This window comes from Myzus persicae, unplaced genomic scaffold (assembly GCF_001856785.1).
Source record: "Myzus persicae strain clone G006 unplaced genomic scaffold, MPER_G0061.0, whole genome shotgun sequence".
In the NCBI taxonomy this organism is placed as follows: Eukaryota; Metazoa; Arthropoda; class Insecta; order Hemiptera; family Aphididae; genus Myzus; species Myzus persicae.
The window spans coordinates 97,679-112,006 of NW_019103232.1; the positions used below are offsets into that span (position 1 = coordinate 97,679).

Sequence of the window (14,328 nt, forward strand, 5' to 3'; positions counted from 1 at the left end):
AATTATAAATTATGTAACTTTTTTTTATTAGAGGGAACCCGCGACAACACGTGCCATTGAATGTGGGGTGGTACGGAAGGGGGTTATTTTTGTAGGCTTTTGAGTTGGTAGCGTTGTAACACGTTCAATTGTGCATGTGTACCATGTTTCATCGCTAAAAAAGTAAAGACCCGGGTGGTTACTAAAGACCTTCAAGGGCCGGGCCACACCATGGCACAAATATATATAAAACTATTATTACAATAAAATAATTAATGAATAATTGCAATACTATCACAAATATTTGAGGGTTGAACTGTCGCCATTTCAACTATAATTTGACGGTTTATTGAGTCTATCAATGACATTCAGGAAAAATAAAAATTCTACAACAACAAACTTGTAACAAATGTTTTATTTTTAGTAACTATTATGTTCGAATTTTTATATTATTCAAATGAACACGAGTATTAAGGGCTTAACATTAAGAATTAATTATCAATTTGCAGTAGATAGTTTAGCCATTTTACTTCTATTATCAGACACATACCTGTATTGAGGTTTTGATATGTTATCATTTTATATCTGAGTTGATCATCTGTCAATATTAGTTTTTGTTTTTGCTTAAACCACTTGGATAAGGACTTACTATGATTAAATAAAATATTTAGTGTTTCTATGCGTGATTGTAGGTTCTGCAGGGCCAATATTTTAAATAATTTATAATTATCAAATTATAAACAGGCTTAATATATACCAGTTACGGAGTAAAATCAAATGTACAACATGTATACTAAGATTGCTCAGTATACTATTTCGACTTAAAAACATTAAATTGAAGGTTAAAACAAAATTGATGGCCACCGCCTATAACAGTATTATGTACAAAATATATTCAAAAAATAACTATTGATCGAGCAAGCAAATCGATTCCTGGGAAAGCGCGAACCACAATGGGTGCCAAAAATTGTACAATCAACTTAACTATCTGCTCGTCTAACAAACTCTTGAGAAAGAATGGATTTGGCAGCTACAGAGAAATCTGTTGATTTACTCACCACGTGCATTGCGCGCTGGTACCTATATATATTCAGTTTATTGGATTGGTTATCTATAATACATAGCAGTAAATAATGGAAGAGGGATTATTGCTTGTCATTCGAGTTTCCATGACTTTTTTTTTATGAAAGGGTATCTTTATTTAAAAAAAAAATGTTTAAACATATTATTATAATTTAATGTTGCAAGGAAAAAATATAACCCCTTTTATTTGGTGTACACATAAATAGGTTTTTAATATAATATCATTCATTTTAAGGGAAGTACCTATGTAGGTACAATATTTATTGGTACCATGACTAACGAATTTTGTTTTTAAAGTTTGATCGAAAGAATTCTTCTATATTATTTGTATTACGAATAAATAAACATTAAAACATTATAAAGGCACCTATACTTTAAAGAATGAGACGTAATTTATTTGAAAACTATTTATAAATGTACATTTTATGATGACTGTACAGAGTACATCCTATTGAAATATAATATAATAATATTCCATAGGTAGGTAATCACAAAAAATCATCAATTGTCTACAATTAATTATCAGTGGCGGCTATCGTAATTTACTATGTGTATCAGTCAATGCACTTGTGATATTACAGGAAAGCATCCTATGCAGTCTATTCGAATTTGTATTATATCTAGATATTTAACCATAATAATTAACTACAGCGTGCGTCCGTGTCTTTTGTTCATTATTGCATGATTGAAATTTTAAATATTTATTGTATAATGATATTATCATACGATTTATAGGTAAATGGTTGTATTATATTCATTTATATTATGTAATATACAAATATGCGTACACATAAATCAATGGAATTTAACTTCAATACAAATTTTTTTTTTTTTGAAACTCAATCAGATAACCGGACAACTTTTCAAACAAGTTTTGTGTTGACTGTTGACATAAAATAATAAAAACATTTTACGCATACATTATAATACCTATATGAAGGCTTATGGTTTTCAGATTCTTCAAAGTTTTGAATAATGTTTACAATTCATTTTTATTTACATACACTTTTCAAATATATAAACAAATACATTATTCAAATACTATCAGCTTACAGTAAATTTATTATTTCTTGATTTAAAATTAAAGCATCATTTAAATAGCCAGGACGAGAGGGGTGCAGGAAGTGTGGCCACACAGGGCATGTGTGACGACAAAGGGCCTCGCACTTTTTTATTGGGCTTCGGACTTCGATTTTATAAAATTCACAGTGCCTCGTAAATAATATCACAGGCCTCCGGCATTGATCATATATTTATAATGATCATAAAATAATAATACAAATAATTATATTAAGACAAATATATTTACATACCTACAAATATTTTAATAATCACAAACAAATAATGCTTGTCGTTTTTCACTAATAAGTAGTCCAAACAATATTCAGATTTATATTTTTTTCTATGATTATTTATATCTGAAAATTGAAATACATGATAATATAATCATAATGTAACCAAAATATAAAATATAATACCGAAGAATGCTTCTTATGAATCTTATATAATTCAAGGTATTAGTTAAATTTATTTTAATTCTTAATCTGGAACAGTAGGGAAGTTTATAATAATTAATTAAAATTAATACTTAAATTAAATACAAGTGGAATAAATAAGTGAAAGGTTTTTTTACAAAAAGATATTCGCAGTCGGTAGGATTCGAACCTACGCTCCCAGAGGGAATCTGATTTCTAGTCAGACGCCTTAACCGCTCGGCCACGACTGCCCGATGGGTGAGATGGGAAAAATACCATTATCTAAGCAGTGTTTGAAAAGAACGTCATTCATGAACGCACGTTCACGCGTTCACGTTCATAAATAGTGAACGATACGTGAACGTCACTCGTATTTTTAAAATAGAACGTGAACGTAAACGACGTTTATATTTTTAATGAACTTAATCGATTATTAAGAAGTTTAATTTATTACCATTTAATAAATATATTTTTAAAATATTTTAATCAATCATATTATAATAATATTTTCCATTATAGTTCCTATGATATCGAATTTAAATTTAATTAGTAATTACTGAGAAAAAAAAATTAAACGAACGCCCAATAAATGCGTTCATTTTTTGAATGAACGTGAACGTGAACACGTCCGTTTGAAAAAACAGGAACGTGAACGCGAACGAGTTCCTTTTTTAAGTACTGAACGTGAACGATTTCAATTTTTTAGTGAACGTTAGGTTAGGTATAAATCTAAAGCACAATAATCTTTAGCATTTACCTAGTTGGTTTATTCAAAATGTATAATTCTGTAATATAACTTGGAATGTATATCGATTAATAAATATTTAATGCGTCTACGTTTTAATAATTTCTTACCATATAGTACTGGAACGTACACAAAAAAAATTTCCCGGGGGGGGGGGTCATAAGCAAATTATCACCGACCAGTTATTGTAGTTATCGATGATTAATATAGGTATATAAATTACACAACTATATTAATTTTCGGGAGGGGTTTGAACCCTCCCATGTATACTTGCCTGCTGATATAGTATCTAGTAAATATATCAATTAATTAAATTAAATACTTACAGTCACAGGTTAAGATTATGTCAATTGATAAATACTGTGGGGGGAGGGGAGGTATTGGGTGTGTAGACTAGGTCTAGATGAATCTGGCTGTAGGCTCTAAGCGGGGTAGGTAGTTTTTTTTTATACCTTACAATAATATATTAACCTTGGAGCTCAAATGTCGTTTTGGCTTGTGTTTGCTATGGCTTCTTTTGTAGTTCAGAATACGACATTATTTAATAAGGGTAATTTATTAATCAACACAATATTTATTAAGTCTCTTGACTATCAAAGTCATTAGAATATTAGATGTTTAAACTAAGATTATGATATCTTTATTTATAAATAGTAAGACTTTACTAACAGCATAAACAACAGCATATCAATATGTAGTACATTTTGTTAAGAAACATTTACAATTTCATTGAATTTTATTTTCTAAGAGATTAAAAAAAATCATAGCAGTATAATATACTAATCGTGTAGATAATATAGTAAATAGTAATTATTACAATATTAAAAAAGTTATCTATCTTTTTTTTTTTAAGAGTATTTATAAAGACACTAGCTACCTAATCTATTATTTGTGTAGCTACTTCGCTTGGAATCATTTTTCGTATACAATACATAATAATTTATTGAGTTTATTGAATTGATTTAATTAGACTTAGGTAGTATGCATCAAAAGCAATAGCTGTACATTTATTTTATAATTATTTTTTAAAATAATGACAGATGGCTGCTGTTCAGGCAAGCAGCTCGTAGAAAATGAAGAATTGTTTTTTTAGTCACATTATTTTCCACTTTCACTAAGAAAATATTTCATTTAAAAAGCAGATATTATGCCACTTTTACTAAAAAAAATATACCATAATATAGTACTCTATATGAAATATTTTTTTATCATATTTTCTATGGACATTTTAACAATGTCCATAAAGGCAAATATTACAATTACTTTTTGATTTGTTTTTATGCGGGCTTGAAAGAATTTTGTGTGAGGAAGACTCTATCCTCTTTCTACCGAATTCCATCTATGCACCTGGATAAAGCAATTTCGAAGTCTATTAAATTGGACAGCTTATTTTTTAATTCCTTTGAACTGTAGTACATGATGTTGTTTTTGCTTAGGTGTTGTGTACAGTTCAGCCAGCCTACTGTATATTTAAAATTTGTGGTCATTATTTATAGCTTTTTATTGGTGCTTACAAAATAAATCCTGTTGCTTGGTCAGGCGATGTCGTACGCACAATCTGCGGCTACGCTCTGAGCGTACGTACCAGCCATCCATCACTCAGATGGGTGGCCGCCCGACTTTTTAGAAACACATCCTTGCCACACATACAAATACGTGTTTCAAATCAATCGTTTGCCCCTACAAACAGCTAATCTTAATAGTCATAGTTACCAGCTTTAGATCAATAAAAATAATACAAAAATAAAACACTTATAATTAAACTACCTCAAAAAAAGATTAATAACTAAAATAATTAGGTTTAAGACCTTATATTATCTATGTATTATAATATTTACCTACTATTTTATATTTTTACTGTAAGTACCTAAAAATCCGATGTGTAGATACACTTTTAAAATGATTATATATACATATATTTATTACAATATTTAATAAAATTATAAAACCTATTAGTACCTACATAATAAAATGATTGGCATAAGCATATTCCAAAAATAACGTTGTAAAAATACAATAACATCTTTTACCTATGTGTTGAATATTTAAAATTCAAATCTTATATAGTTCAAAAAAATTATAAAAAGTACAAAACAATATAAAACATTTGGCGAAATTATGTGGTAAATTCCTTAATAGATAAATCTTAAATTTTTTGAGTCCATAAATGAACATAGTTGTACCTACTATTTTATTAAAGAAGATCAAAATATAGATATGTTCAAGATATTAATATATTATATGATACATTATTAATTAGTACGTACTTAATAATGCACATAAAATGTATAAGAGTTTGATACATTTAAATATCAACACTTCCTTCTATATTATGTTGTACTTAATAGGAATGTATTTTGAATTATAAATAATTATGAATTTTAGTATATTTTATAAATATTATAATATTATAATTATTCATATTTATTTATGAATTTTTTAAATAATAACCATTTTTATTCTGCAATTGTATTATTTGGAATACAAGAAGATAGTGACTATAAGCTTATTATATGTCATACTTTATAATTTTTAAAAACAACGTTTTAGACTACTATGTAATATTTTATTTTCCTAAGAAGTCATATAATGAATGAGAAACACGCACATGAAAGGCAGTAATTTTTAGATTATTTGCAATAACATAATTTGAGGGGTACAGTAAGTTTATATAAACTTGGATGACATAAATTACTTTCTTATAGATTTTAAAATAATATTCCTTCATAAAACTTTTATTCTAAAATTTTCTAGTATAAATTTCAATCAAGAAATTGAGTTTTTTCATTTATTTTCATAAAATATTTTATTCTATTCTTTAATACCGGATAGATACGCTATACCCGATTGAAGTGAGTTAAACGTTCAATTTTAAACTTAAATTTAATTTTACTGTTTGACCGCTGCATAATTATAAATTAAATATTTTTTGCTAACATATATTATATTCATTATTAAACCCTCTATTCATTGGCTGATAATGGATATAATGTTTAAAGAAAAAACCTAAGACAGTTGCGTCTGAAAACTTTTTAGTCATTAATTTATAAATGGAGAACTTAAAAAAAAATTTTTTTTTATCGATCTTAATTCCTCATTGATGACTTGGTCATTAGCACTACATAAATTTACTTTATTGTAATCACATATTTATATTGTAAAACTATTTCATGAATGACGAATAATATATTTAAAAAAACAAAAATTAATTTTATCAATATATTGTGAACAAAATTAAATAAAGTTGGATAATATTATGTTTATATTAGGTACGATAGGTACAGAAGAATAATTCACCAAGCGCCCAATCATGCATCTTACCATATTTCTTTAACAAATATGTAAAATCATCCAATTTCTGATTTTTTTAAACTTTTTAAGTGTAATTGAAGAATCATAATGTTTAAAATACTTAGATTTTTACTAATTTAAGTTGGTTTACTTGTAATTGTTTAGCATTCGTCGTACCTACATTTGTTTTATGCAACTTACTAATGTGCATAACATAACACATTTTAGGTTCAGAATAGATTTTACTTTAGTGTTCTTAATATGAGAATGAACTTATCTATGGTACGATTTAATGGTAAATATTATTGTACCCAGGGCCCAGCTTACCTTTTTATAATGATGTTTTAATTTTAAGGAAATTATGAGCATTTTGAATTTTGTATTTGTATCAATATTGTTATTCGTTCGTCGACTTTTAAAATTATAGGTGACTTAAAACTTAATATATTATAATTTCTTTAACTTTTTGACATTGTCCATCAATGACTGTATTTACTTTGACAATCGTTGCTATACTCACAACAATTCACATTCTAACCTACATAAACGATTAATTATATTTTTATGTTGTACAGCCAAACCCGAAGAACCATGTTCGACGTTAGGTTTTAGTAAAAAGTAATGACTATTTCTTTTGAATAAAGTTTGTTTGCGCTTCCCCCAATGTTGATTGGACGTAAAACATTGTGTATCTGGTACTTAACGTTAACGAGCTTTTCCATTAGAGGGAAAAATTTAATTATTTCACAATTATTTGCACAACGCTAACTGTCATTAACTTTGATTTATGAATCATCTTTTGTGTCCACACTCTTGAGGGCGTAAGCACCATTTACAAGACGACTTATTGACACGGTCGTTGTATCGTGTATTATAATAAATACTATGACTACATATGACCTGCTCAAATATGTAATACTTATTATTATTGTTAATTTCGTTTTATTCGTAAACATTGATAATTGAAATTACTTTGTCACTGACGGACATAATATTATATGTAGAATGTACACAATCGTCGCAATAAATGTAATCACGATGTTCATAACTCATACCTATCTGGCTATCCCTATATGTGACTAGGTAGCTTGTACACGCATTATTGTATATATTTGGCTACACTATACTACCAAAATCCTTTGATATAAAATAGTTATATATCTATGCTAATGGACTGCGTTTGTCATATTATTAACTATAATATTATACTTTGTTTAGCAATCGATGTTTGTTAGTTTTAGTAAGACCACACCCCTCGATAAATCGGTTTTCATCGTCAGTTTTCATTTCCGACAATCGGCCGTGGCCAGAAAATCACTTCACCGTGTTTATATAGGTGGTTATTGGGAATTAGGGTAGTGGCGTGTTTATGTGTTATAGTATCGATTAAAATGATTTTATAAATGCACTGTTCTATACATTTTGAATCGCAATAACACAGCCAACAGCGAAAAACTACATTATATATAGTATTTCCAAGTTTTTTTCATAATTTATGGTTTGGATGGGTTAAAAATCCGTGTCACGAACTTAATATCTTATAACGGACTATGGTTACTGGTTAGGTTACGCATACTTTAATATACATATATATATTCTGTATTAAAGTGTTTATAATTTATATGACTATAAATTGTATTTATTTAATATTCCTTATAAGATTAATTTCTTAAAATAAATAATATTATTGTAAACATTTTATAGTTATAATTTATAATAACACAATAAAAATTGAAAAATGTCATATCCTGATTTTAAATTCTTATTATATATGAATTTGGGTTTCCATTTAAAAAGCAAAAATCCTATAATAGCACAATGATAAAAAATAACTGGAAGTAATTCTGCTGTTTGCTTACGTGGAGTGTACCTACTATATATCTTGTTATTGAGTAGGTGACTACAATGAAATTGTTACATTTTAATTAAATGATAAATCATTGCATAAAAATGCAATTGTGAGCATAGATTTACAGTGTACTCGTACATATAATCCAATATTTCTAAGGATATGTTATTATATACCTATTTATACTGCCATACTTGTAATTTATTTTTCTATTAGTTATGCCTTAGATTGAACTAATTTTGCATTTATTACATTATTAATTATTATATGTTCACGTTATGTTATATTAGTTTGATATAATACCTATGTTGTTTTCATATATATCAGTACTCTACTTCAAAAATGTATATATTTATGTATAGTAGGTATATACGTATAACACATAGTTAAGTTTAGAATGTTTGTATTGGTATGATCAAGGCTCCATAGTTACCTACTCTGAATGTGTATCTGATTGAAGAGCATCCCACAATTCCAAAAAATGATCATAATACCCCGTAACAATTTGTGTAAGTCGTAGTTGGGGAAAATATAACATTTTTGAAACATAATTCAACTTAAAAATATGTATTTCCGGACACGAGAAATAGATTTCAAGAATGTTTAGCTATTGTATATGAACTAGTGTGCCCCGGGGACGTTGATCACTAAAATAAATATAGATATGCGTTGTCTTGCTTCTTTAAAACAACGTGATATGTATTCAACAAAAAAGAAAGCAATCTTCAGTAAGTAAATATTTCTGATCATAATATTTAGAAACCATACCCACATAGTTTATATAATATCCATACAGATTACGGATTATATGACTATACCAGCTATACCTATTGATTACCTACCTATATTTTCATCAAGTAATTATATATACTAAGTAGGTATTTAAAAATTATATTAAATCCATAGATAAAAATATCATAAAACTATAGTCTTAACATTTATAAAGATTTATTATAAAATTTGGAATCATTACCTATGTGTGAAAGAACATAAGCATTTTTTATAATTTCTTTTTATTACATTGAATAGGTTATCATAATAAATAATGTCATATTCTGCTTTGAAATACTTATCACTCATTAGTAAGACATATTTTGTGTTCTAATTTAAAAAAGTAAAAATCTAATAACAACGCAATAATAATAATGACATTTTTTTGAAGGAAAATAAATTTATTATATTTCTTTTTTCCAAATTTGTTTCAATTCATAAACATTTATAAATAGTAAATTATAATTTATTGAAACCACAAATTTTTACTGAGATAAAAAATAATCTGCTTAAAAAAACTCTCCCAACATATATGATGATTGATAAGAAAACACATTTCTCATATCCCATTTAAAATTAAAAAGTTAAAACATTTGTTGGATAATAAGAGTATTTAATTTAAATATACTATGTTGAAAACTTTTATTAAAAAATTGTTTCAATAATTTATTGTTAGTAGTTATTATTAAAGTACCTACCTAATTATGTTTATGTCTACTTCAACCATAATATAATGGTTCATAATATTTTTCAAGATTCACTGACAATATAATATTGTGTTACTGTTTTTGTTTTAATAAATGCTAACTGCAGAACGTACAGAATATTTTTTTATAATGTAACGCACTATCTATAATCTGCATTACCATAAGGTTTGTACTATTCTCGAAAGATAAAATTTTAAAATATTATACTTTACTATAATGTCAATATTTTTAAAACAAAAATAATGTTCATCATAAATTTGTTTATTTTTTAATATTTTAACATTTCACAAAATACGAGTCAAACAGTAATATATTCCATCAATTCAAATAAAAAATGAAAAAAGCCAGACATAGTACAGGGTAGTGGCATGGTTATAGTTTTATTCTTACGATTATTATCACGATGTATCATGTTATTACCTAGTCAATGAAATTTGTTATTTTATATTTTTGTTGAGGATGAAGGAGCACTACCAACCAAAAAATTAAATGGAGGTTATTAGATTTTTCTAAATTCCTACCCCACATCTTAAAAATATTACAACAAAATATATTTTTTATATTCATTATTATAGTCACTAAATAGTTAATTATAAATTAAAATACATTTAGCTATATAAGAGCTCGTATGTTTTCATTTGAGACTCGTTGGTAATTCGTATAAAATGCTTTCAAATTATCAGTAGTAAAGAAGTACCTATATATTGCATTGATGAAGATTTAATAATTCAATGTGTGATCAACTGAAAATATCATATATGTAAAAAACAATAATAATAACTATAGACGTAGCTATCATAGTTTATACTAGCGGCTTTTATAAAAAAAAAAACTATAGACGTACCTACTTAGCAGACAATGCAATTCGAAAGGCAAAAGATTAAATAAGTGAAAATGGCTCTACGGACTATCCTCGCCATATAGTTTTGAAATAATATATTTGAAGACATTTATTTTAGTAATTTGAGCTTATAAAACCTTTTAATGAAGTTTTAACCAAATTTTGGCATAAAATATGATTCTGAAAACTACGTAAACGATGATTTCAGGTGTAGAATGTTTAACAATTTTTGGAATTGATATTTAAAACGAATTTTTCATCAAACCTTCAAATTATAATTTTTACCTACAGTGATTTAAAAGGAAGATTTGATTCTTGACTTTTCAGTTAAAAAACCAATTAATTGTTTATACTTAATAACAAAAAATGCTTAAAAAGTGTACATATAGTCAAATCGTTCGTTTCACAAAATGTATCAATAAAGCGTACTACTTATTGTTAGTTATACTCTACTTTTGATCACAGGTTCTTGATTATTTTCCACTGGCTATTAAGCAAGAAACTGTAATTCTTTAGAAAAAACCTTGTAACGATAAAACAACGTCGAATAACTACAAGCCGATTTCTCACCGCCATCATTAGTGAATATATCTCTAAAAGTTAGTCATTTGAGATCCTTAAATTATTTAAAATATAAATTTAAATTTAGAATATATAACACTGTTAACATTTACACCGTTTTACTATTTTTTGTTATACTAAGTACGATATTAACAGCTGTTTCAAAAGTGTACATAAGATAGGTACATAATACATGCTGTTTTATTGGTACATTGAAAGCTTTAATTAAATGTGTAACATTATACTAGTTACTTCTTATTAAATAAAATAAACATAATATTATAATAAATATTAGTATATCAATAGGTTTTAAATATTTATTTGGGAATTCTTCAATTCTCAAAACTTGGACCAATACATTTTAAAATTTCATATATACTATACTGCGTGAACAATGTAACAAGTCAATATGAATCTTGAGGGGTACTGAATGTGTCAATTGCAAATGTACAAATTGGTATTAAACCACTGTTAATATAATATGACTATATGTACAATTTATATTATATAAAATGATTGCATTCACCTTCAAATAAATATCATGATTCCATTTCTCTAACATATTTCTACACTGAAAACATTCCATGCAATATATATAATATTTCATATTATGATTGAAATTGTACTACTTTGAGATAACTAAATATGCTATAGCCGGATATTATGCTTATTTTAAGTCAAAATTAAAAATATACTTTTCAGCCAAAAGGACAAAAAATTATTTCAAATAAAAGTTTGATGAAAAAACTTTTAAACATAATTTATCTTAAATATTTTCAAATTCTTAGACAAGCTGTTATGAAATTGATTTGTATATAATGCAATTATTAAGTTTGAAATCAAATAAATAAATTACAATAACTATAAAAAGTTGTGGGTTCTCATAATATTTTGTTAAAAACAAATTGAATATAGACGGTACCAATAATATGATAATTTAAAGAAATGTGTTAAATAAAATTATATACCTAATAATATATTTTTTTGTAAACTATAATGCAATAAATTGTTGATAATTAATGTTATTTAAACACCGATTAAACAAAAGGTAAAAAGTGATTCTGACTTTTAATCACTTTATCAGAATAGCTACAAGATACCTACAAAGCTACAACATATGGTAGGTAACAAATAACAGTGGGCTGCATTTTAATACACTGATGTCCAATATAATTTGAACAGATTTTGGTCTTTGTATTAGTTTCAACCGAGTGACCTTTGGGAGATTGTCTAAAGTGAATTTAACCGGAACAACTGGGCCAGACCAACAAGGTTTTCATTTTAAAGTTTTAAACCTTTTACAATGTCAAGTAGTATTGGTTAAAAAACAATTCATGGACAAACATTTTCCAAGTGAAAAACATTCCAAAGGATGAAAACGTTTATATATAAAAAAAAATAGTAATAATACGAGTGTGAATTCAAATATCCGTGCTTTCGGTCATAAACAGGCAATTCTCAGCAGTTTATTAAGCATTTAATAAATTGCAGTATATCCTAGCTAGGAACAACAATAATTTATAATATGTACATTGTACATAGACACTTTTATTAGTTCTTTGTTTTATTCAGATATTTATCAAAAATAATGAGAAAACGACTTTATCCACACAGTGGTTTATATTAAGTTGAATATAACGATAAGTAATTGAAAAAATATATAAAAATAGAGCTATTAATAATTCAGATATATTTGATAATGTCAAAGTTTCATCATAAAGAATATATTTACAAAAATATGATAATGTAATTAAGTTTATACTACATTAAGATCTGTATTCTTGAATGCGAGAATACATCCTTTAAAACGTTTTTAATAAGGTTGGAAAAATATGTCGACTGCAATAGGGAAGTTTTATTAAAAAGAAAAATGTCTTTCTAAAAGTCATAGGTTCCGTTATTAAAAGCGGTGCCTATATATATATATTTTAACGTTTCATAATACGTGAGAATATTCCCCTGATCCAATAACAAAAAAAACTTCTCAAATTCTCAGCTCTTAACCATACGAATTTGTAAAAAAATAATTTGAATAATTCCAGTTTGTAAATACATTTGTACAACCTGACATTATAAAGTCCATCCACATTATGTCGTTGGTAGTGCTTCACGATTGTTTTAACATTATAATATAAATTTTATATAATATGATTAATTATTTCGTAGTACTTAGATACTGCTGTATAATGCACACATTATTTGCAACGTATACTTATAAAACAAAACACACACTATTAAAATGTTAACACCTTATTACTATTTTGTTCTATATAGTGATCACTTCACACCCCTCTCTGACTTCTTGTATCTCTTGTATTATATCATAATTTAACACAGTTGTACATCGTTTTGACTAATAATATCACTAATATTTAATGACTAGTGACTAAGAACATCAACTATATATATTTTTACATAAATATAACAAAATGTTTTCTTATCCAGATCTTATAATTTAACATTGTTGACGTCTTACAAAGTTACAACATACCTATCGGCTATCTCTTAATATTAAGCTTAACTTAATACAACGTATCTACAACTAATGTGTTTAATACACACTTAGAAGACGTAGGTACAACATATTTACTTAATTCCAATTTCACTTCATGAATCACAACTAAAATCTAGTATATTTCTATGAGGTGTAGTGCAACTAGACGAGGACATGGTAAATTTCTATAGAGGTACCTGTTTTATAATTTGTAATGTACGTTCATTTTTGGTGAAATAGTAGTAATATAGAAGCATATTCTAAAAAATTACTAATTTTTTTCCTATTTCCGTGTGTAATGTGTACTTAAGGTCTTACATTTAATTGTTTATGGCCATAATTTGTCTAGATAATTTTGTTAGCACTTAGATGATAGTTAATATATATCTACATATTTTATAATGTATAATATCATCACATTTATGAAATACAATAATTATTGAAAATAAATAAGTTATTTCATATAATTATTTTGGCAAATAACTTATTAGATAAAATGATATAGGTACCTATTTCGATATTAAAACGTCTA

The 14,328-nt window shown here is 26.4% G+C and overlaps 1 non-coding gene across 1 annotated transcript; it reads right to left on the minus strand.

Annotated features, from left to right (window-relative positions):
• Positions 1-2,706: 2,706 nt before the first annotated feature.
• Positions 2,707-2,788, minus strand: Trnas-aga. The gene has a single exon. It is a non-coding gene; the product is annotated as a tRNA-Ser (tRNA).
• Between the last annotated feature and the right edge of the window lie 11,540 nt (positions 2,789-14,328).